Source organism: Uranotaenia lowii, chromosome 1 (genome assembly GCF_029784155.1).
Source record: "Uranotaenia lowii strain MFRU-FL chromosome 1, ASM2978415v1, whole genome shotgun sequence".
NCBI classification, from domain to species: domain Eukaryota; kingdom Metazoa; phylum Arthropoda; class Insecta; order Diptera; family Culicidae; genus Uranotaenia; species Uranotaenia lowii.
The window spans coordinates 201,251,209-201,278,073 of NC_073691.1; the positions used below are offsets into that span (position 1 = coordinate 201,251,209).

The 26,865-nt window shown below is 36.1% G+C and overlaps 2 protein-coding genes across 3 annotated transcripts in view; both read right to left on the reverse strand.

The window, feature by feature from the left end:
• Nucleotides 1–26,865, reverse strand: part of LOC129744159 (elongation of very long chain fatty acids protein AAEL008004-like) — a 558,472-nt gene that overhangs the window by 165,976 nt on the left and 365,631 nt on the right. The window lies entirely within an intron of this gene.
• The window catches only part of LOC129744169 (elongation of very long chain fatty acids protein AAEL008004-like), a 202,270-nt gene that overhangs the window by 137,297 nt on the left and 38,108 nt on the right, over nucleotides 1–26,865 (reverse strand). Inside the window, exon 2 of the mRNA XM_055736586.1 lies at nucleotides 4,126–4,166. The gene's annotated coding sequence lies outside the window, so the exon portion shown is untranslated. The remainder of the gene's footprint in view (nucleotides 1–4,125; nucleotides 4,167–26,865) is intronic.

The window sequence follows — 26,865 nt, forward strand, 5'->3', positions numbered from 1 at the left end:
TAAAAATGTGACATTTTCACGTTCATAACATATATTTTGGGAATTTTAAACTCTGTATTCGATCTTCAAAATTCGGATAGTGACTGTTTGAACTGTTCGAACTTTGCTTATTCTTTTTTGATCCACACAATCATCGCTTCTAATATTTTGTTGATTTTCCAAGCTCGTATAATAATCGTAATAATCTTTGTCAATTGACCAATCCAACGCGGTACACGAAACGTTTTCTTCAAGTTGTCAACAGTTGTTTCTAATGAGGTTATTATTTTTTCTTCCTTCCTCAACTGAATATTAGGTTCCCCTGTTAGATTCTCTCCTGGATATAGAATGTAAAATCTAACTAGGTATATATCATTTGATTGGGTGGAAAATTTTCCGCCATCCAGTAAGACAACAGTGAGAGGTCAATTATCGAATTATCGTCTGCCAGCAGCCGCCTCTCGATATCGATAAATTTTTACGTTGTGAGACCGATAATGACATGATTGATTCGCATAACATTAGGCTCAATTATCGCGTAATCGACTGGAAGTTGTTGATTTTTAAATTGTTATTTTTTTTTTGTTTCAGCTCTATAAGTTATTGATAACCTTCAAGTGGTGGTTGTTTTTGTTTACAAATTTGAATGGTTTTATTTTTTCAATTCCAACCAAATTAACTTGAGTATAAGTGAGGAAAAATCTTTACATATTTTATAGATTGTTTTAGAAGTAGGCGTTGCCTTGCAACGGTGTCAAAATTTTGCTCCCCAAAATAAGTGTTTTTCCAAATGTTAGAAAAAGTACAACTACAATTCATCGAACGTGGAATCCAGCTGATTATAACTGCTATTGTGAATATTGTGAACTTTTTGTGAAGTGCGCTGTATCAAATGGAAAAGCCCGTGGATATTTCATACACCGAAGAGACGTGAGAAGCGACAAAACCGCTGCAGAAGTTTGGGTTGCATTGCAACATAAACTTATCTCTCCGTTTCGTGTCTTAACGTCATTATTTTTTGGGACCATGCGAAAACAAGAGAAACACCCGCTCGCGTGACAAAATTTATTTAACTCTATGATTTGTTTGTGTCCAAATTGCAGCTAGTCAGTTTAAAAGCTCCCCCTGACCAATCATCATTGGTGATTGCTTTATTTCATCTCATCAACAACATTTAAATCGTCTTTTACGTTCAGCTAATGGTTGGTTGATTGTGTTTATGTTTGTTTGATCTTGGAAATTTAATCAGCATCAATTTTGACAATTTTGACAATTTTGACAACATTGGCAATTTTGACAATTTTGACAATTTTGACAATTTTGACAATTTTGACAATTTTGACAATTTTGACAATTTTGACAATTTTGACAATTTTGACAATTTTGACAATTTTGACAATTTTGACAATTTTGACAATTTTGACAATTTTGACAATTTTGACAATTTTGACAATTTTGACAATTTTGACAATTTTGACAATTTTGACAATTTTGACAATTATGACAATTTTGACAATTTTTGACAATTTGACAATTTTGACAATTTTGACAATTTTGACAATTTGACAATTTTGACAATTTTGACAATTTTGAACAATTTTGACAATTTTGACAATTTTGACAATTTTGACAATTTTGACAATTTTGACAATTTTGACAATTTTGACAATTCTGACAATTTTGACAATTTGACAATTTTGACCATTTTGACAATTTTGACAATTTTGACAATTTTGACAATTTTGACAATTTTGACAATTTTGACAATTTTGACAATTTTGACAATTTTGACAATTTTGACAAATTTTGGCAATTTTGACAATTTTGACAATTTTGACAATTTTGACAATTTTGACAATTTTGACAATTTTGACAATTTTGACAATATTTGACAATTTTGACAATTTTGACAATTTTGACAATTTTGACAATTTTTACTATTTTGACAATTTTGACAATTTTGACAATTTTGACAATTTTGACAATTTGACAATTTTGACAATTTTGACAATTTTGACAATTTTGACAATTTTTGACAATTTGACAATTTGACAATTTTGACAATTTTGACAATTTTGACAATTTTGACAATTTTGACAATTTTGACAATTTTGACAATTTTGACAATTTTGACAATTTTGACAATTTTGACAATTTTGACAATTTTGACAATTTTGACAATTTTGACAATTTTGACAATTTTGACAATTTTGACAATTTTGACAATTTTGACCATTTTGAATATTTTGACAATTTTGACAATTTTGACAAATTTGACAATTTTGACAAATTTGACAATTTTGACAATTTGACAATTTTGACAATTTTGACAATTTTGACAATTTTGACAATTTTGACAATTTTGACAATTTTGACAATTTTGACAATTTTGACAATTTTGACAATTTTGACAATTTTGACAATTTTGACAATTTTGACAATTTTGACAAATTTGACAATTTTGACAATTTGACAATTTGACAATTTTGACAATTTTGACAATTTTGACAATTTTGACAATTTTGACAATTTTGACAATTTTGACAATTTTGACAATTTTGACAATTTTGACAATTTTGACAATTTTGACAATTTTGACAAGTTTGACAATATTGACAATTTTGACAATTTTGACAATTTTTGACAATTTTGACAATTTTGACAATTTTGACAATTTTTGACAATTTGACAATTTTGACAATTTTGACAATTTTGACAATTTTGACAATTTTGACAATTTTGACAATTTTGACAATTTTGACAATTTTTGACAATTTTGACAATTTTGACAATTTTGACAATTTTGACAATTTTGACAATTTTGACAATTTTGACAATTTTGACAATTTTGACAATTTTGACAATTTTGACAATTTTGACAATTTTGACAATTTTGACAATTTTGACAATTTTGACAATTTTGACAATTTTGACAATTTTGACAATTTTGACAATTTTGACAATTTTGACAATTTTTACTATTTGACAATTTTGACAATTTTAACTATTTTAACTTTTTTTGACAATTTTGACAATTTTGACAGTTTTGACAATGTTGACAATTTTGACTATTTTTACAATCTTAATAGAACCATTGTCTGTCAGCTGCCACACTTTAAACTACATCTATGACTCGTTCTACCTTTTAAATACGGGCTGTTCTAGTTAGGAATGTTCTGGCTTGACTTTGACATTGACATTGATAGTGTGGCCCCGCGCTGAAATTCAGCGCTCTGCGCAGTCCTGTCCTCAGTACCGATCTAGCCCGGAGAAAGCCGGCCACACCGGTTGGCGGAAATTTCAAACCACACCTTGTAAAAATTAGCAACGCCATATCATTGCGGGTGACTGCTGCTGTTTACTACTGGCTACTAAATGTTGATTAATTCTATCCGGTGACTTGCAATCTGGAGGAGTGCAATTAAAGCGACTTAACTGGACTATTTTAATAACAAGTGGGACGGAAGGGATAGTTTCAAGTAATGAGTTTATGATCCCCGACCATGTTATTTCATAAAATTTTATGTGAACAGTGAGTTCTACTTGCATATAAATGCCTTTCAATAATTTATGGAAGTGCTTTTTTGAAAAAATTCTTATCAATCAGATCGATTTCAAAGCCTACAAACTCATTTTAGCTCAAGTATTCAACACCTGTTTTAATAGAAATCAATTATTATATAATAGTTTTCTCAGCCATAAGGCATTGCTAACTAACGAGTTTGGCGAATGACAACTGGAACAAATCCGCTTACATATTCACTCGAATACCGGAATTGAACTTCTAGAATCTAGCTAGAACAACCTCCATCCATACATGCAATGACGACTCTGAGCTAATATAGCTGTGTCCGATTCTCGCTCATCTCGTGATAGGGTCCTCACTTTGAAAACTGCACTCGATTAAGGGTAGAAAAATGCGTAAATGGAAGCCGCACGTTTGTCATCAGAGTGTAGAATGAGTAAAATTTCGAGTTCGCGAGAAGGAATCTGTCACCTTCCGTTTCGCTTTTAACTGACTGCTTAACTGACTATTAACTTACAACTTGGAATGAGTAATCTGTTTCAACCAACAGCTGATTGGTGCAATCTTTTTAGTTTAGATTCATCATTGAAATTTACGATAAAATTTTACGGGATATTTACCTCTAGATATAAAACGTTGCTTCCACTGTTGATGGTCGATTCTGAAAATAAAGAGAGAAAAAGACAACCATTTAGCTGAAATCAACCTAGAAGGCATCAAGCCAATTGGAGGCTCAATTAAATAGTGTGATGAGGCAACAATCGAGCCAACCTTAGTAAACAAGTATTTAAACATAAGTAAGTCAGTAAGTAGACAAATCTAAATCATCGTCGATTTCGGAAGAGTATCATATTTCCCGTTCGCCCGCTCATTCTTTCGTTCGTTTGTTGTTGGTGGTGGTTGCCCTGTGACAGGCATAGTAATCTTTTGAAGTTGAACTTAGCAAATGGAGCACCACATTGCAATTAGCGTGTAATTATGGTGATTTACAGCCTACAGAACCAACCAGCAGCGAGCAGCAGATTCATAAAAGTTTATGTTGGCAGTTCAGAGTCTTCGGAATGTCAACCTTCCACCTCCCGCCCGCCGGCCACATTTTCCTCAGTTCAAGTAGGCACCTAACAACAAAAAAGCCATTCGTATGGGCGCCCCAGCTTACTTATAAGAAGTAACCTATAGGCCTTTAATCGTTCGGTTTAGTTTCGGCGCAAGGTTTGCATGTCAAAAGGTTGACTGTTGTTGTTGTTGTTGGCGGTGTGTCATTGGCTTCGTTCGTCGTTGTTGCTGTGCGTTGAATCGAGAGCTACAATTAAAAGATGAAAATACTTAGGAGCTACTTTGTATCGTGTCGGATATTTACTTTACCGTCTGTTTACCTAGTGAGACCACCTTACGGTGCGTGCTACCCGGCCTTGGGGCGCGTTGCAGTTGATTGGTTAGGGAATCTAGGGGGTTGCAATCAGAGAGGGTACAGAACAAGGAGCGGTGTTGAGGGTTCGTCGCTGGTTGACCAAATTTCGAAATTTTGAAGCTTACAAACCCTTCAGGACACTTAAATATAAAAAATGGAAGATATGACGATACATGAAAACTAAAAATGACATTGATCTCCTTAATCGATCAAGTTTAAATGAAAGCCAAAAAATGAGTTAAACTTGTTTCCAGGAACTTTTCAGCTTAACATTCAAAGGCTCAGAGTTTTTTTTTACTTATTGGAAGGCTAACAATCTGTTCTTTCACAGAACATTGCAGAAACTGAAGAAACCCAAAATTTTATTTTTCCCTTACTATATTTTTCTCAGAACAATGCATGCAATATTGCATTGCATGCTTAAAAATATTTGTGATAGGTACGAGCTAAATATTCGATTTAACATTTTTTTACAGTCATAATTTTTTTTATTATAAATTTCGCAAAAAAAAATTAAAATAAAAAATTCAATTTTTTCAAGAAGCTGAAACAAGTTAGGCACCACTGACTCTCAGTGTGTTGCACGGCTAACTTTTATCCAAAATACAAACACGCAAAACCCTAAACTTTTAGCAATTATAATTATTTACTTACACACGACAACTTAAGCTAGCTACATAATAACAACTCACGGGCCTGTTTTTCCTACCATAACATCAAAACTCACAACCATCATATCACTGCTCGGACGGCACAGGTGTATCACAACTGAATCTGGGACGGCACAGATGCATCACAGCTTTTAATCACAGTCGTATCCGATCAACTGGCAACCCTGCTTGGCTGCGCTGCTTCGACGGGCGTATCGCAGCTGTCCGAAGCACTTCCCACAACTTTCGGCCCGATCCGGCTGGCTCTCACCACGTCCGCAGCTCGATTTCGCAAAAACGGGACTCGCAAAACCAAAATGGCGAAATCGAGTCCCGAAAAGCGATTGGCTCAGCTCCCAAAAACTATCACTTAAGCAATTTTCGAATCTTCCGTTTTGCAGGTTCGTCACTTATCCAGTAGGGGCCGCCTGTGTACTGCCAAGGAAAACTTCCACCGTCATTTGTCGCCTCTTGCTCACATCTGTGAAAAATCATATTCTCTAAACCAATTCCTGTAAGAGAACTGTACCGTGCACTCGCCCTATGACGGCGTACTCTGAAGTGCTACTTCGTTTGCTAGTATGTTTTTCCATTACCTTCGTTATTCAGTCGCAGTGCAATATGGTTTCCAATGTTTTCCGGCTTGTATGTTGTTGCCGTCGAATCGCTCGCCGTCTGGGAATCAAACATATGGATTTCTTTTCTATTCTGTGGTGATTATTTGTCTCTGGTCTCACCTTCCGAAAATCTGCTGCTGATGCTCCTGCTGTTTGTTCCCAACAGCGTTGGCAAATTTTCGCAGAGAGGAACGATTCGGGTTACAAGTTGCAATGGTAAAATTTGGCGCTTAGTTTGTTTCTTTTCGTTGATGTTCTTTTGTTGGTTCTTGTTTTTCGTTTTTCATCCCACTTGTGCGTCTGACATTTACACTCTAAATTCTAAACACTCCATCTTTGGTAGGTTTTTGATTCACTCACTACACGCTCAAAACAAAATAGCAAGACAAACTTAATTATAATGCTACAAAGCTTTTACAAAAAAAAATTAAACAACCGCGAGTTTGACTTGATGATGAGAACCGTCCAATTTTGAATTATGTCGATCAAAAATTTGATATAGCAATCGATTGTATACAAACTCATGAACATTTGAATTATAGATGATTTTGCTCATATTCTAGTTGCAACGGATCAATTTCTTCATTCTTATCGAAGTTTTGAGAAACATAAGGTTCTCCAATGAGCAAGGTTGCCGATATCACAAAAAAATCTATATAATATTGTTTTTAATAAAAATATAGAAGCGATTATTTCAATCTCCTTTTATTTCTTCCATATTAATGCTGCTCATGATTTTGATTCGATTTTTTTCAACCAGATGATAATACAAGATCTTTTTCCGGTAAGGGTCTCTGATTTTCAAAATGTCCCCAATAACTGACATCAGATGACTTTGTCCCTTCTAGGGCGTTTATCACCAAAGAGAATGGATTCTTGTGAAATCTGGGACTTGCTTATTTGATATCGAGATAGATAAAAGTCAAATTTAAGCACGATATTTTCTGATTTAATAGTTGTCACAGCCATTCGAAGTACAGCACCTTTCACTAACAGCCACCCTGCCGCTTGCCGTCATTTGGAATTTGAATCACGAAAAGTGGTCAAAGTAACCGCAGGTCACTTTGAAAACGAAAAATCAAAAGCAGGGCAAGTGTGCTAGTAAATTGTGTGCCGAGGTAAAATTGTAAATCGTTTAAACAAATATTGTTCGCTAATTCTAATTTCTCCTTATTTAGTCAGTTAGTTTAGCTACAAGCAGTTGTAAGTGGTAAATCAGGTAAATTTATGCAATAGCATAGATACATTATAACCTAACCTAAACTAATCTTCCCAGCTCACGTGCTACCATACGCAAGCAACCAAAAGTTCGGATATCGCGTAAGGAACGATCTCATAAGTTCACATAGAGCTGTAAAAAAGTTATGTGGAACTTTTTTGTTGTGGTATGCTATGCTTTATGCTTTTTCGAGGTCCATGAAACTTCATTATTTATCAAGTTTTGCCTTAAAGTGCTGCATTTTGGAAATTTAAAGTTGGTATGATGAAAAACAATTTACTTGATACGTCCTTCTTATTTTTTCAACATCAAGTAGGTATCAAAGGGTTGCAACTCTTTTTGTACAGCTCAATAGTTCGTAAAAAACTCTATTGTACTCTTTTGCAAACTTGGAAGTTTTTAACAAGTTCCAACGGACATTCCAAAGCAACTTCTCAATATAGGAACTTTGAAGTAGATTTAAAGGCGTCATTCTACTTGTTTCGTACTTCAACTCATGTTTGCATAAACAAACACGTTGTTACTTGGGAAATGACAATGTGCAGTAGAAAAATTCGTTCCGGAAGAACTTTTTAACAGCTTGAAAAAGGAAAAGCAGTAGAAATTATGAACTGGAAAGTCGTTTTATAGAAAATCATCAGATCAAGTAAAATCGTTACCTACTCATGATGTTCATATAGAGCAGCAAGTATGTAGCTTGGTTTTCAAGCGGTGAGCTCGGGTTCGAGGCTTGGTAAGAACATGTTATTTAAATGTGAGTTAAGTAACAAATATGATTGAATGATTTGAATCAAATTAGCGGACTTAAAAAGGTGGCATATGAAGGATCGAAGAAAGTACTTTTTTCGATTTTTTGTATTGCTTATAAAAGTGATTTTTGAAGCTGGTTAACAGTTGTTTAGCAATTTATGCGAACTTTTTGTCGATTTTAAAGTTCGTTTATCTACTTAAAAATTGAGCTGCAATGAAGTTGTATTACAATACACGATTGAGCTGATCAAACCTTATAGAGGAATGTTATCCGAACTTTTGGTTGCTTGGGTAGCTCTGATGAAGGATATGCAAAATATAAATCAAATTCATTAAAAATAAAATGAAAAAATAGTAGTATTTGGCACCACTGAAGATATATAAAACAAAATAAATTTCTATTGCAACGTTTGTTATTTTAGCAACACTAGAAAAAACAAACAAAACAAAGTCAGCCATTAATCTATTCTTGTGAGCGACTGAAGTGACTGAGTAAATCTCTGAAGTGAGATTCGTAAGAATCGTAAAATCACGACAAAGGCATGGTTGGTGGAATAAGGACAGAGGGCGCAGATTGTCAAGACTGCTGCTACGAAAAAAAAATTTTCTGATTCGGCCTCCGGTAGAAAGACCGAATGGCACAGGGAGCGCAGATTTTAAGGTTGCTACTGCTGATTGTCCCAAGGAACACTGATTGTTTTATAAAATTCTCCAGGCCTCTTATGAAACTTAAAGTTTGTCTTATAGCCGGTTATAAAACCTGAATTGTTGCTTGGGGTTTGTTTTCAATTTGGCCTTCTGGTGGATAAAGTCGGAATTGGGTTAGGATGCGCAGATTTTAAAGGCTGCTTCTGCTGATTGATTTTATTTGGCCTTCCGGTCGAAAATTACGGATTGACTTAGGAAGCGCAGATTGATTGAGTGAAATTTGTAGAAAAAAGTGAAGTAGTTGAGTTTGGAAATCGGAAAATACTTTTGCACATTTTGAAGTAACTGGGTGTATAATATTAAAGTATAACGTACTTAATGTTGCTAGAAGATTTTTGACCAGTGGAAACAGGATTCATCAGTATCAAGCAACAAAAAAAATAAAAGGTCTTTTTAATCATTTCTGAAAAGAATGCTAATAAGATTTTTCGCGAGTAGGCCTTGGCCGAGTGTGGTCGTCGCTAATCGCTAATCGCTAATCGTACTTCCACAGCCAGAACTTAAGTCTGAGTCCCGAAGAATAATAAAAACATGTTATTATTCTTCTTGTCTTTGTTCATGCTTTTAATTATGTTAACATAGAAACATTAAAATAATTAAAAACATAAAATGGTCGGGCCTACCGTGGAGCAGAGAACGCAGAGATGTCAGGAACAAGGGGAAAGAAGAAGCGTGGACCACCAGTACCATACGCTCCGAGGGGCATTTCGTTGGAAGCACGCTAAAAAGTGCTCCTTGTAGATTATTGAACCAATGAAGTGACCCATCATTCAGCGGCTGGAAATGAGTTATTTTAAACACAGAAATCATTAAACAAGGCAAAAGTTTGCATTAAACATTAACATTTTCAATCATTAAAATTTAACTCTATAACTGTTTTAGATTTCCGTGTTCCATCATTTCTGGTCATCGACCAAGGATATAGCGCCTTTACTCGCTCTTGAAAGTAAAGAAGAACAAAAAAAAAATTAGTAGAACATAAACCTTTCAAGGTCTTTTGAGACCTTGAAAGGTGATTATTACAGTCAGACAAGGCCAAATAATCAGACACGTCCTAAATAAATCATTGCATCCAATTTCAATTATTTTATGAAATGTTGTTAAGCCAAAATACTGGTAATTTCCATTATTGGCTAAAAATATATGTAAGTGACGTAGAGTAGATTTAAATAAAATGGGCCTTCATAAAACTTTTTGTATTCTACCCTATAGTAATAGTGTCTGAACAAGAAGGCACATTGGTAAATTTGGAAATAATTAATACGGCCAATGCTGGTGTTTTGCATCATGGGAATTATTAGTTTTGTATTTTGAGTTCGTTTCATTCTGATGTAAGCATTCTGATGTGTTTTCCTAAATTTTTCTTGTAGAGTTGTGTTGTATTAAGAAATCATAAAACCTTGCTGACATTGAGAGAAAAAAACGTGAAGAGCGAATATGGAAAAAATAAATTGGAAATTCCTCACCAAATGATGCAAACCAAAGCAACCTTTGCTTTGATGATGATTGCCTCCTTCTAGTAGCCCTGTATTGGCTAGCGGCTTTTGCGTTTGACGACGCCTCATGCTCCGCCAACATGTCTTTTTTGGAATGTCACTTTTTGCACGTATGTAGACCCCTTCATTTTTCCAGGATGCAACACTCAACGCAATTAATGCCACTGGATTGATAGGATTCACTCTCCGAATAATACATTTTCAAGCCGGGGAAGCAATGATTCTGACACTCATGCTTGGGTATTTTTCGAAAATATTTGATCAAGGCTCACGGTATGATATTTTTCTCCATTTAATTCATCAAACACAAAAACTCTCCCTCCCAAAAGCTGTCGCTAAGCTTTGCTCTAAGAACAATCGTATCTTCCACAAATGATACGGCCGCCGTGCTTTATTGTTCATCACGAAAAATCCCAATCAATAACAGTTTCAGCTTGATTTTTTTAGATTTTACTCCGCCAACCACATTTTTGGATGGGCTTTTCTATGATTTTCTTCATTTCGGGGTGCGCACTTGAATCGAAAGGAAACTTATCATGATCGAAACACAACTTCAGGCTCCCCAACGAGGTTTCAATAAAGCTAACAGTATCAAAAACACATAACAAACTTCTGTCGAGCACTTATACAAAGATATTTCACTTTTAACTTCAAATTTCCAAATTAAACGATACTTGAATTAATTTTTTGGCAGAGAGAAAAAAAAAAACGCGTCCGTCGCCCCAAAAGTCATGGCTTACTCCGCGTAGGCCTTGGCCGAGTGTGGTCGTGTTTATTTTCTCATCCTTGTTTATTTTTCGGTTGCGTGTTTTTGTGAAGAATTAATTTATTGATTGAGACAAATCATCGAATTTTGAAAGTTAAAAATAAAAATTTTATATGGTATCCCTAGCATAAATTGAAAATGTCTCACACGCTCTGGAACGCCCTCTGATTAGTGATAATAGCTCTATGTTGAGGTGTTCGAAAATAGTTTTCTAATACCGAACCCTGTATTGGAAGAACTTGTGCTGTGTTGTGTTGTGTGTGATGGGGAGAGTTCTCCCAGCTCCGAGCAAAATTGGAAAAGCTGCCACCGCGATCTGATCTGTTCACAGATGCGGAATTTAGCAACCGGTTGCCCTGAAGGTGAGCTTCCCCCCATTAACTAGTATAGATTCCGGACAGACGGCGGCAGGGCCTTACGGAAAATTCCTCACCCTAATGGAATGCCGTGTTCCGTATCGATCGATCGAGTTTGGGGCGATTATTGCTGTAGAATTTCTGCCGCCGATCGTTATCCAAGTATCGGTGCGGTGCGGGCCAAGTTGATGAGCTCTCCTCGACGAATGCTAAAACAACAACAACACTGAACCTGCTGTTGAGGTCGAAGCTTAGTCAGTCAAATAAACGCAACGTGTCGTCCAGTGCAAATCAACCTCTGGGTGGGTTCTGAAAAAAAAAATCGATTCGGGGACGATCAATTCGTTGCCCAAAATGCAAATGTCAGTCACTTTGGCAGTTTGAAAACATCCAAAGCGGCCTGACTGGGTGGTGTTCGATTTCAAAGTCACACGCAAACAGTAAGTACCCAAAAGTGTCAAGTTGACCCAGATTTGCGCCGGACAGCCGGGGTTCGATCCAACGACCTCAGCCACAACGACTGCTGCACTGACTTTGGCTTTAGCTTTGGCAGCAAGCAGCTGGTCATCGCCGGTCTTCCTTCGTCATCGAGCCAATCAGCGCATCGTCGTCATTGGAACGATTTCGTGCGACATTGCGCATTCCAAGCGTTTCGATGAGGAGGTCTGCGAAATTAATCCAATCGAACTGTGGGAGGCGAAAAGAAGCAGCCACATGGTGGACACACATGTAGCGTTTGGGTTGCTCTATCTTCCGAAGAATTGCAATAAATGACCCACCAGGATAGTTCCGTCTTTTTTTTTAAAAAAAAACATCATGATAATGTTCTTTGATAATAGAGTTTTTAGAAACATTTAGATGCTTTTTAGCTTTGACAAGCTGCCATTTTTTTGTAGGTTGATATTTTTTCATGAAATTTTCAACACTATCTAGTACAACTATCCAACGAACATTTCACATAATGACATAAGTCAGAAAATTTCATGTAGCCATTCGCACTACTGAAGTATAGCATCGAATAAGTACTTTCCGGGTCATAAAGACCCTTACCCAAGGAGAAGATTACTAGATGATCTCAACATTAAGAACTGCTAGAAACGTAAGTAAATTGGTCTATTTTTGCAACTCACAAATGTTTCAACAAGTTCAACGAACGCATGTTTGGGGCCTTATAAAAAACCAACTTTAGTGACTACGCCAAAACAAGTACTACTAATTGCTTACTGTTGGAAAAAGGTTCCCCCTCAGAAGAGGATAAATTTAACACACTCAATAAAAAACTGATCTTTCTCGGAACCGATTGTACCTAACAAAAGTTATTAGAACTCGAAAAAAGTTGTCTTGAATAATACAAATATGTACTGATTCAAACACAAATCTATGATGTAATGATATCATCTAACGTTAACGAGCTAGTTGTAACTGGCGCTACCAAACCAGATACTTCATTCATTAAAAATTCACTATCATCTCTGGGACGATCACGTTCCAGGGACCTGACGCTCGCGTTTGTTTTTTTCCTAACGGAAAAGTACCTATGATAATCGAGTAGGGTATCAGTGCCATGTTTTGATTGAATTCAAGCAATTTCAAGAATAAATTAGAAAGAAAAATTAAGAAAAAAATCGAACACAAGAAGGGATTTTATTCCAAACACAGTATAGGATAAAACAACATAGGACCAAAGTTTGGAACCGTTCACAAAATCAATCTTAAATACCGAGTTGTTGGTCAGGACAGTTTGTTATAATTAAGCAGCTTTGATTATAAATTCTCGCATGAAGTAAAAAAAAATCCTTACCTATGGAAGAAAGAAATTTTAAATGTCGCATCTACAATCATAAAAAGGCTTTTTTAATCTCATAATTCGAATTACAAAAATTTTGCAGAATGCTATTGGGTTTCATTTGTTGAAAACTGGTCGATAAATTCAGAGCTTTGAATTGGCGAATTAGCATCAATAGGGATTCAAATGTAGAATTCAATTCTACACTAAGTAAGATTTAAATTGTGATAAAATTAACTAAAACTCACGCAATCGCCTATAGAACAGTTTGCCAGTCTCATTAACATGCTGCCTGGTAGCCCTTCGTTCATCGATTGATCCGATGTAAGTAAATATAGGTAGGTGTAAGTAATTTTGGATTCCATATGGTCTTTATTTTATAGCTATTCTTACTGCCCGTCGACTGGCTGAGGCGTTGCCGGGATTTAGTGATCAAAAGTCGCAAAAGATTGGGCAACTCTTCCCTCAGCTGCCCACAGTCACCGACAGTGGGTACACGCAGCAGGGGTGCCAGGTGGTTTTGATAAAAATCAGGACACCGCGATGAAAAAATCAGGATTTTTCAGGACACCCCTAAATTGATGAAAATAACATGCAGCTCTGCTGAAATTGCATAGCTAAAGGTGAAATACAGGTGCTTAAGACGTCTCAAATTATGCAACTGAAGCGATAAGAACCTTTGCCGGCCTGAAGTTACTATCGAAAAACACTATTTTATTAAAGATTCGTTTGATTTTCTCACCATTTTACCAGAATTTAATTAAAGTTATGATATTTTTTTAAAAATCAGGACATTTTAAAGGTCATTTTTCAATAATCAGGACAATTCAAGAGTTTTTGAAAAACCAGGACGGCCTCTCGAAAATCAGGACAAATCCTGAAAAATCAGGACACCTGACACCCCTGACACGCAGCAAAAAACTATATGATATATCAGATTATACGATGCCACGAAAATGGCTATGGCTAAACAAGCGATACCTGACCGATGGCTATTTTAACCGTAACTGCCGTTCCCCCTGAATGTAGAAAATTGTAGATTTGAAATATGAATTGTAATAAATTTAAGCAGAAAAAATCCATTGCTATTGAAACAAAATATGTGTGAACCCAGGACCGAGGAATCGCCCAACACGTCTGTACGAACGACACGCGCGAAGCCTCACTGATCGCCAGTGCATGGGAAAGGACCACGACCGCTGTTGCGCACAGATGGCGGTTACTCGGATCAGGGCAATTCAAACGGTGGTGGTTGCTTAGCTACGCGTGGCATTCCAGATTGCAACGATACAGGATTTGTCTATGTATCGTGTGACCAACATCTTTTAACTAAGTGTTGGCGAATCTTGTTTTAAAAGTTTTTTTCATCAGATTCAAGCCTTTTTTTGTCTTGAGAACATAGGAAATGAAAGCATAAATCTGAGGAAAAAAGCCTAAATCTGAAGAAAAAGGCTTAAATCTTAGAGATGTGCTCCACACGGATTGTGTATCGTTGGCGGGACCTGATTGAAATGCGAACGGTACCTACTTACATAGCTACAGGTTCCGGCAACGATATACAATCCCTGTGGAGCATATCTCTCAGATTTAAGCTTTTTTCTTCAGATTTAATCTGAAAATAACATGCAGCTCTGCTGAAATTGCATAGCTAAAGGTGAAATACAGGTGCTTAAGACGTCTCAAATTATGCAACTAAAGCGATAAGAACCTTTGTCGGCCTGAAGTTACTATCGAAAAACACTATTTTATTAAAGATTCGTTTGATTTTCTCACCATTTTACCAGAATTTAATTAAAGTTATGATATTTTTTTAAAAAAGAGTTTTTGAAAAACCAGGACGGCCTCTCGAAAATCAGGACAAATCCTGAAAAATCAGGACACCTGACACCCCTGACACGCAGCAAAAAACTATATGATATATCAGATTATACGATGCCACGAAAATGGCTATGGCTAAACAAGCGATATCTGACCGATGGCTATTTTAACCGTAACTGCCGTTCCCCCTGAATGTAGAAAATTGTAGATTTGAAATATGAATTGTAATAAATTTAAGCAGAAAAAATCCATTGCTATTGAAACAAAATATGTGTGAACCCAGGACCGAGGAATCGCCCAACACGTCTGTACGAATGACACGCGCGAAGCCTCACTGATCGCCAGTGCATGGGAAAGGACCACGACCGCTGTTGCGCACAGATGGCGGTTACTCGGATCAGGGCAATTCATACGGTGGTGGTTGCTTAGCTACGCGTGGCATTCCAGATTGCTTTGATACTTTCACATCCAGGAGGCGGCAACGATACAGGATTTGTTTATGTATCGTGTGACCAACATCTTTTAACTAAGTGTTGGCGAATCTCGTTTTAAAAGGTTTTTTTCCTCAGATTTAAGCTTTTTTTTTTGTCTTGAGAGCATAGGAAATGAAAGTATAAATCTGAGGAAAAAAGCCTAAATCTGAAGAAAAAAGCTTAAATCTTAGAGATGTGCTCCACACCGATTGTATATCGTTGGCGGGACCTGATTGAAATGCGCACGGTACCTACTTACATAGCTACAGGTCCCGGCAACGATATACAATCCCTGTGGAGCATATCTCTCAGATTTAAGCTTTTTTCTTCAGATTTAATCTTTTTTCCTCAAATTTAAGCTTTTATCTCCTATGCTCTCAAAACAAAAAAAAAGCTTAAATCTTAAACGAGATTCACCAACACTTAGTTAAAAGATGTTGGTCACACGATACATAGAAAAATCCTGTTTCGTTGCCGCCCCCCTGATTTCAATCGGCAAAACGCTTGGTTGGTGGAAGTATTCCCGATTGCTATGATGTTTTCTATATCGCCGCGCGCCCCTTCAGCCGGTCATGTAGGTCAGTCAGTGTAGGTAAATGATGCAAACATTGAACCAAAACGACACAAAAACTACACAATGGTCAGTGAACATAAATTCTGTAAATAACTTCGGAAAAAGTGAAAAAAAAAGTTTTTCTGAAGTTATCTACACATGAAAACAAGAGGTTCGTTAATATTTCTCAATGAAAAAATGGATAATTTTGAAATTTTTGACTCTATTTTTAACTGTGTTGGTCTCCGAAATATTTTTCCTGCCGCTATAGGCGACAAATTTAGTGAACCAATTTGATTATCAGCGCACATTTTTTACTCAAACCCGATCTAAGGTTGAAATTATTATACATTCTAATGATAATTTCTAAGCTAAGAAGAAGATCGATATATCGTTTCGACAATCGGTCTGTGTTCATGGAAAACTGCACTCCAACATCTTTCTATCTTCTACAAATTAAGAATGTTTTTTTTTCTAATGCCTGTTCACATACTCACACAGCGCTCGGTATATCATTCGTCAATATCCTTGCTGGCAAATTGTTTCCATCCTGCTTTGTCTTCTGATAGGATAAGGGATATGTTTTATTTGGTTTCTTTCAGACATATGCAATGCGGTTGCGCTGGGCGATCAATGCCAGCGATGAAAAAGCTTGTTAGTGCCGGTCCGGCATAGAATCTTATGCCGATAATTCTACCTCGAAAGAAGATCATTATTGGAGTTGAATCTGAATTCTGGGTGAGGTTATCGTTTTTTTTTATTAATTTAAAGTTCGTTCAAATGATGAAAATGACAAAAATGACAAAAATGACAAAAATGACAAAAATGACAAAATGACAAAAATGACAAAAATGACAAAAATGACAAAAATGACAAAAATGACAAAAATGACAAAAATGACAAAAATGACAAAAATGACAAAAATGACAAAAATGACAAAAATGACAAAATGACAAAAATGACAAAAATGACAAAAATGACAAAAATGACAAAAATGACAAAAATGACAAAAATGACAAAAATGACAAAAATGACAAAAATGACAAAAATGACAAAAATGACAAAAATGACAAAAATGACAAAAATGACAAAAATGACAAAAATGACAAAAATGACAAAAATGACAAAAATGACAAAAATGACAAAAATGACAAAAATGACAAAAATGACAAAAATGACAAAAATGACAAAAATGACAAAAATGACAAAAATGACAAAAATTACAAAAATTACAAAAATGACAAAAATGACAAAAATGACAAAAATGACAAAAATGACAAAAATGACAAAAATGACAAAATGACAAAAATGACAAAAATGACAAAAATGACAAAAATGACAAAAATGACAAAAATGACAAAAATGACAAAAATGACAAAAATGACAAAAATGACAAAAATGACAAAAATGACAAAAATGACAAAAATGACAAAAATGACAAAAATGACAAAAATGACAAAAATGACAAAAATGACAAAAATGACAAAAATGACAAAAATGACAAAAATGACAAAAATGACAAAAATGACAAAAATGACAAAAATGACAAAAATGGCAAAAATGGCAAAAATGACAAAAATGACAAAAATGACAAAAATGACAAAAATGACAAAAATGACAAAAATGACAAAAATGACAAAAATGACAAAAATGACAAAAATGACAAAAATGACAAAAATGACAAAAATGACAAAAATGACAAAATGACAAAAATGACAAAAATGACAAAAATGACAAAAATGACAAAAATGACAAAAATGACAAAAATGACAAAAATGACAAAAATGACAAAAATGACAAAAATGACAAAAATGACAAAAATGACAAAAATGACAAAAATGACAAAAATGACAAAAATGACAAAAATGACAAAAATGACAAAAATGACTAAAAATGACAAAAATGACAAAAATGACAAAAATGACAAAAATGACAAAAATGACAAAAATGACAAAAATGACAAAAATGACAAAAATGACAAAAATGACAAAAATGACAAAAATGACAAAAATGACAAAAATGACAAAAATGACAAAAATGACAAAAATGACAAAAATGACAAAAATGACAAAAATGACAAAAATGACAAAAATGACAAAAATGACAAAAATGACAAAAATGACAAAAATGACAAAAATGACAAAAATGACAAAAATGACAAAAATGACAAAAATGACAAAAATGACAAAAATGACAAAAATGACAAAAATGACAAAAATGACAAAAATGACAAAAATGACAAAAATGACAAAAATGACAAAAATGACAAAAATGACAAAAATGACAAAAATGACAAAAATGACAAAAATGACAAAAATGACAAAAATGACAAAAATGACAAAAATGACAAAAATGACAAAAATGACAAAAATGACAAAAATAACAAAAATAACAAAAATAACAAAAGTAACAAAAATGACAAAAATGACAAAAATGACAAAAATGACAAAAATGACAAAAATGACAAAAATGACAAAAATGACAAAAATGACAAAAATGACAAAAATGACAAAAATGACAAAAATGACAAAAATGACAAAAATGACAAAAATGACAAAAATGACAAAAATGACAAAAATGACAAAAATGACAAAAATGACAAAAATGACAAAAATGACAAAAATGACAAAAATGACAAAAATGACAAAAATGACAAAAATGACAAAAATGACAAAAATGACAAAAATGACAAAAATGACAAAAATGACAAAAATGACAAAAATGACAAAAATGACAAAAATGACAAAAATGACAAAAATGACAAAAATGACAAAAATGACAAAAATAACATAAAATGACAAAAATGACAAAAATGACAACATTTTTTTTCTTCCTTGTACATAACGAGCCCACACTCGAATCCATAATGTTGAATCGAATCTATTTTGGTGAAAATTTTGGCCACCGATGGTGAGTGTCATTAGAGGGAAGCGATCGAGTCGGACAAAGACCGATCTATCACCGAACCGGATTTGTTGTGTCAAATTCCACCCGATCGATGACACTCCACACACCAATGTGGAGTTACCATCATATGTTGGTACTCAGCTGATGAGGTGTCGCAAAAACAGCCGGATGATTCCGTTGTTTTCGGAGCCTGATGGGTCTGCCCCCTCGGGAATGGAATTCGAGAGAGACCGAGAGCCGAGTACCTTCCTTCGGCCGTGCCATTTGTCACCGAACACGATTCACATTCCCCGAGTCATCGTCGTCGATCGTTTCGTGAAGTGTCACCCACCACTGCATCATAACTTCGATCGACACAATGCACAATCGACGATGATCGACGACCGACTCTGGGGTGGGTGACAATGATCAAGATAACGATGACGATGATGACAATGATGACAGCTGGGCGACTGACAACATTCGTGTGGCACTACTTGGTGGAGAGGTGAGGACCAAGGCAAGGTGGCCACCGCCTGACCTTGCCGATCATTATGCAATTGTTTGATTACAGTTACACATTGATCGTGTGGCGTGGTTGTGCGTGTGAGGGATGGGAAAAACGAGGGGTAGGGCGATGCTTTTTCGCGGTTGTTGTGCCCATTTGGTGGCTTTTAATCGGCAATCGCCGATGCTGCCGGAATACTCATAGGCCAATTTGTCCGCTGCCAGCTACCGAGGGGAAGGTCGCTCGAAGTTCTGTCTCGAAGACTGCTGGCCTGGCCTGGCCTATCGAACGGGGCACGCATTATCACTATTTTATTGGTCCGTCCGTCGCGGTCGCAACGCCAATGTGCAACGAGAGATCGGCTGGAAAAACGGTGATGCGAGCGACGGGTGGAACACGTTTTGTGGTTTTATTTCAGTGTCACTCCATGTGATTGCAATGAATGCGGAATGCATTTGGGGTGACGATATCACGCGATTTGGCGAAAGGAACTTGAATGGAGCGTGCGATTGAGAAAAAAAACGCTGGTATGTTGGCCGAATCAGCTTAAAAATCCTTCAAGGTCGTTCAAAATTTGGAAACAATTCTGACAATCAATAAGCTAACAAACTAGAAAATATTTCAATCATCATAAAAATTATCATCATTATAATGAACATCATAATCATCATCATCACAATCACCATAATAATAATAATCGAGCTGTTTGTCTTTATTCAAGTTCAGGCTCGGCGTAGTTTAGAGAGACATCGTCAACGAGCTTTTTTTCGCGGTTGGTTTCTTCAAAACAATCAACTCACCACCAAAAGCGGCCCACGACGGCAGTTTTCTTGAGTATGTGAAGGCTTTTCGAAGTGCTGAGAGTGCAGAACTTCTTAGCGCCCCTCCTCACGCGTGGATTCTAGCAGCTGTCACTTTCCAAGAATCTCCACAGGCTTGATATTAGGCCTCCTAGAACCTAGCTGGTAACAACTTAAAGCTTTTGCATTGCTAGTCAAACGACGATCTAACAAACAATCGTGTGGAGTCTTCCCAATCGTCATAATCATCATCGCGAATCGATTTGATTGCCCGTTGGGGGTCGCTCGGTTGACATTGTGTTGACACAGAATAAATTGCATTGACAAACAGGCACGCGAAACATTGCGTCGTTGATGCCTTGTGCTTGGTCCAGTGAGTAAGTTGTTTATTTGCTCGATGTTCTGCCTCTGCCATGATTCTATAACGACGATTGCTGCTGTTGTCTATCGGAATCTCTGCTTTACCTGATCAATCGTTTTCTGTTTTTTTTTCACGGTCGCCAAGTGGTACGTTAAAGCAATTAACTCTTCAGATTATATCTCAATCGTCACAGTTTTCCTATTTGCAAAAGACTATCTCAGATGGTCCCGATTCTGGGACTTTAATGTTAAAATTGAGATCTTTCAATTTTTTATTTTTGGGATTGATAGCCGGTTTTTACCTGTCATAAGTTTCATGTCAATTTTCTTGTTGACTCTAAGAATGTTTTGATTGGAAGGTTTCAAGACATTTCCATATAAAAGTTTGATTCTGTCTCAACAAGAGGAACTCTTTGGAAATTTGGTAGAAACGTACCTTTTTGAAGACGAAGAGTAGGCTTGTGCTGAATCATTTTTTTTTTCGTGAGGGAAAAAATTGCATTAAAATTTAAAGAAAAATCTTATAATTTCGAGGATTTGAAGAGCAAATCCAATTAGGGATTGTAAGAAACGTTCGAATAAAATGTTTTCGGCAAGGCGGGGTAAAGCTTCAGGTGTGTTCTTGTTATAAGCCAACACATTTGATTGAGCTTTTTTCACCTGCAAACCAGAGAGAAACAGCCGGTCGGGTATCGATGAATTCCGCAGCTTCTTATTCTTAGGATAGGAAGCATAGTGTAGGTTCTTTTATTTTAGCATTTTTTCACTAAAAATGTTTGTGTATTTATGTAATGAACAGAAATTAAAATACAATGAAAATGTATTTAAATTAATTTTCTTATGTTGAAAACACCAAATAATAACCTCTTTAGCTTACACCAAAAACAACATTGTCACGCAGGGAACATTACATTTCAAACGATGTAAAAAAGAATACATCGTCTTATTCAAATTTACATCAAACAAGCACACAAATTTATATCTTAAGCGATGGTCCCAAAATTTGCATCGTAAAAGATAGAAAATTACACGATTCAATCTTTGCTGTGTACATTATGATTGGAACTCTGTGGATTTCACATGCGATTTGCATGTAAATCTCCTTGCAAATACCAAATTTTGTTCCAGCGAAGATTGTTTTTCATGTAGTTGAAGATTGTTCTAACTGTGTATGCAAGTAGAAATAATGTGAAAATCCTAAAAGAACGGTTCTGTTTAACTGGCAAAAGCAGAAAGTTGTGAAATCCTTTGGCCGCAAGTTATGCAATTAGCAGAAAATTGAAGAGTTGAATTGAAGAAGCAACCGGAAGAACTTTATGGAATCATCCATAAAGTTGAATTTGCATTTGCTTTCAAAAGTGTTTTTTTGTTATCAAACATGGCATCTCACTCATTCAAGGGATTCCGGTGATGTTTTTTGTCCTTGCCAAACTATGATGAAAATACTAGTCTTCGTGAGTGCTGCGATCTATTAAAATTTTCGGGAGAAAAGTGCCCTACTACGTTGAGATCTAATGAAGCTTTGTTCGCTTGAAGACGTAGGGACGTAGGTGAAGAGAATACTGCTTCTGGATTGATGAATATTATACCGTATTTGTTTTCTCCCCTCGATCAGTGCTCCACCGTACCCGACAAAAACAAACACAAATCGTCGCCAGTGTATTGCTACCTCACTCACTCACACGCTCTCTCGCAACACTGGCAAAATTATCGGTGGGCCACCGTCCGTAAGCAGAACTCCGACAGGTCAAAACCAGTGCAACACCGTCCGAATAAACAAACAGTTTGACAGCACCTAGTGGTGCACCAGTGCAACACTAGTGCAACACTCGGCATAAACAAATACGGTATTTTAGTTTAATTAAAATCAGTTTATTTAGATTATTAAGTTAGCAACATTCAAATTTGTATGAACGACCCTGTACTATTGGTTTGATCGATTTCGAGAACATCGATACTATTGTTAAAAATGACAACTATAAGAGAGGATATCAATTAAAAATACTCAAAGTATAACATACATATGTAGGAGAGAGTGAGAGAATAGCGTGAAGGTGGAAAAGAAAAGGTCCATGTATGAAGAGTGAGGCTTCATTTAATAGAGCGAGCTTAGAAATTACGGATCGTTCAAGTGTTTGTGTTGAAAAAACGGGGCCTTAAGTTAGTGAAGTTTAAAGAAAATTTGTGAAAATCGAAGTGAAAGTAAACGTGTCCGAAAAAAGCTTCGATCAGTCACGACAGTAGCTACAAATCTTTGGGCTCCCTGGGTCACTAAACAACTGCGGCGACTGAAGACGGCCAAGAAACGTGCACTCTGAAACAAAAACAAGCACCAATCCCCTTACACTAAGGGAGAATACCGCAAACTAAACCCTGCGTATAAAAAAGTCGGTAAGCGTAGTTAATTAAATTAACTTAACCGGTTACAAAGGAATTTGAAGACTGTAGTATCGTACTAAGAAGGTGACACTGCATTTTATACTCCATTGCCCCTAGTCTAATTCTGGTTGCGTATGTGATTGTATACATACTTGCTGAGCGTAGCACAGCAGCACGGAGAAGGTCAGTCGTTACTAGGCAGCCGGGAGCATATGACGGTTGGTACGTTAGCTCCGTAAGAGATATTACAAAGACCAGTCCGATTTTTTTCTTGGAAGCACGTAAAAAATCAACGGAAAGAACCAGGGCTTCCGTTCGACATGTTCCTCGAAAGCGACACAGCGAATTTTGATCCATAAATTTGTGAACTTTTTGCCGAGAAATTTCCTAGTATTTTCACAACTGGGGAAATTTCAGGCACATCTTTCAATCATCGCTGGACTGCGGAATCTTTCTCTCATTGTGGAAAGAAGCTAACATGTTTCCTGTCTACAAAAAGGGAGATAACAGAGATGTGCGCAACTACCGCGGAATCTCTACTCCATGCGCGATCGCCAAACTGTTTGAACTGGTTGTTTTGGATCCAATTTTCTAATTTTGCAAGCATCACTTCACCAACGATCAGCACGAGTTCATGCATAAATAATCCACGACTACAAACCTACTGAGTTTTACATCGTTCGTGCAGGACAGCTTTGTCAAGAAAACTCAAACAGACGTCATTTACACAGACCTCTCTGCGGTGTTCGATAAGGTGAACCACGATATTGCAATCGCAAGCTCAGCGTTTAGGCTTCTGTGGTTCCCTACTCGATTGTTTCCGGAGCTTCTTGATGAGACGAAAGTTATCCGTTCGTACTGGTGAATCCTTTTCTAGGCAGTTCGTTGCCTCTTCAGGAGTGCCCCAAGGAAGTCATTTGGGACCGATCATTTCCGTGATCTATTTTAATGATGTACTCTCGTTCCTCGGCGGCACAAAGCTCGCATATGCCGATGACTTGAAACTTTTTCACATAACAAACGGCCAAGACGACATCAACTTCCTGCAACAGCAATTCACCGCTTTTGTTCACTGGTGCGATATCAATTGCTTGGACCACATCAACGATCTGGGCGTTATTCTCGACCGGCGGCTGGAGTTCAAGACTCAAACGAACTATGTTGTCGACAAAGCTTTTCGAAGCCTTGGATTCTTGTTTCGTATGGGCAAAAACTTCAAAGACGAAAATCGCCCGAAAAGTCTGTATTGTTGCATAGTTCGTTCTATTCTCGAGTACGCTTCAGTTGTTTGGTGCCTTTTCTACCAGAACGGAACGGAAAGAATTGAGGCTATCCAGCGGCGTTTCTTACGGTACGCTCTACGACACCTAAACTGGCAAGATCCGTTTCGTTTACCAAGCTATAAAAACCGCTGCCGTCTCATGGTCTTAGATACGCTTCAAGTTCGCCGAAATGCTACTCGTGCTCTATTTGTAGCGGACCTTCTCACATCTAGAATCGACTGCCCCGAACTGTTGGAGTCCATACCTCTCAAAGTACGAGGATTGTGAAACCAGAACCTGCAGCTCTACGTTCCCATTCGCCTGAACAATTATGAGGCTAACAGCGCTTTCATCGGCATTCTAAAAACTTTATTCGGTTTTCAAATATTTCGACTTCGACGTCTCAAGGAACGTGTTCCGAAGAAAAACTTTAAGTGTATCAAGTATTGTGTAGTTTTATGTTGATATTAATTTTAACTTGTTAGTTATAATGTAATCATTAGGATCAACATATGATCCGTTGATGATTTAAACAATAAACAATAAGACGTGTTTGACAGCCGCGCTGAACTGAAAAGCTATCGGGTGAGATCTATTTAATTGTTTTTTTTTCTAATTTCAACGTTACTTAAAAAACTTCACCACTTTATAACGCTATATATTTATGAGAAGCGTTTGGCAGGAAACTCCACGCTTCATCTTTCCCTTGTTCCTGTATCTTTTGCGTTTTTCATCACATAATTGGCATGGCCGTAGTAGTATCTGCAATCCATGTTTTATGTAACAGATACTAAGGAACACTTTGTTTTGTAAATACTTTTGAATGCCTTAATGGAAATTAATTAAATTGTCAGTGAAGCTACCTAGTAAAGTAATGTGTACGTGCACAAAGTTTGGTGACAATCTGTCAGGTGGTTTTTGAGATAGAATCCATAAATATCCAGAAAAGTCCCAGTGGGAGGCAAAAAAACAGCTGGAAACCAACTATTCGACCAAAGTTTACATGGTAAATCATTTAAGAGGACCTAGAGGAACCAAAAGTGCACAGTATTAAATAATTACATGTTATAACCTGCAAATAAATGGAACACGTTATTTCTACTAAATTTACATGACTTATGGCGTAATGTAAATTCCCGAAACGAAAAAAATGACATTGTGAATTTACATGACCATAACAATGAAGCCGTTCCAGCTCATTATTCCCTTTTAGTTTTTTAATCATTGTTTTATCAACTTCTAGCCATCAGCCTTGTAACAAAGCATGACCATGATTAGAAAGATTTTCACAATGGTTTACATAACTGAAATCTCCGAGTTCAAGATTTAAAACGGCATTTTCTTGGCGCATCAAATTGAACTGGCTCCTTACCGATCGGCCGCTCGGTGTTTGTTTGTGAAACGATCCTGCTACAGGGTGTATCTGAATTTTCTTTTAGTTTCTTTAATACTTTTTGGATGGATGATTTTGAAAACAATTTTTCATTACTTTTCAAAATAGGCAGCACTAAGTTTATCTTGAATGTTTTTTGATTATTAATACTTGTAATTTGTTCGTTGTACATTGAAATGTCCTTTGCAAAATGATCGATGGAATGTGAGGAAGGGTTAATGAAGATTGTAATTTGTTTGTATAAATATTAAACAATTCAAAACGATTCACATGTATATAAATCCAAGAACCTGATTTTTTTAGAATTCACAAATTTATACTAAAATCGAATAATAAAGAGATAAAAAGCTGCATTGTGCTGAAACATTTGTAACAATAAATTGAGAACATTTGTTGACCTTTTTGTGCAATATTTATTCAAACTAAAAATCTGACTACGTTTTGTGCTATTCATTTTTAATTATTAGATTTCGTATCAATGTTATCGGTTAGAGCTATTCCTATATTTTTTAAAATATTAAAAATCAAAGACAAGAAGTGAACTGTTGCTTAGAACAAAATATCACATTTCCAATGAAGTCTACGAAATTCAATCTAGTAATATAACATTTAAAGAGGTTTTTTATACAATAAGCAATAAAATATAGTTTGTTTTTGGTGAAAATTGTTAAAAGGATTTCACTTTTTTATATTTATTAAAATTGGCAAACAGTAAGACACACCCTGTGCGCAACAGCAACGTTTCAGGTTCCAAACATCGTTTCAAGCAAAAGTCATGTAAAATTACAACAGATTAACCCGAATGAGGAAACGCATGGTTTTTTCAGGGCTGCGTTATAATATACAACACAGCGACCGAATTTTACATGAAATCAAATTTTACATCAAATGTAAAACTCAGATTTTTTTTGTGTGTGAGCTAAAATCTGAAAAAAATTAAAGATTGTTGATTCCATGAAGTGAGAGGAATGTGAGGGGTGTTTTCAATCTCAAAACGAAAATATGAATCAGGAAGTAATAAAAAAAAGTCAAACTTTTCTGACTGCTTCGTCCAGCTGATTTATAATGAGGCTTGACTTGCCTACCGGTAAAATAAACTAAATACGGTGGTCAAATCGTGCGCAAAACATTTGCACTGCTTGTGGAGAGATATTTTGAAAAATTTCGCA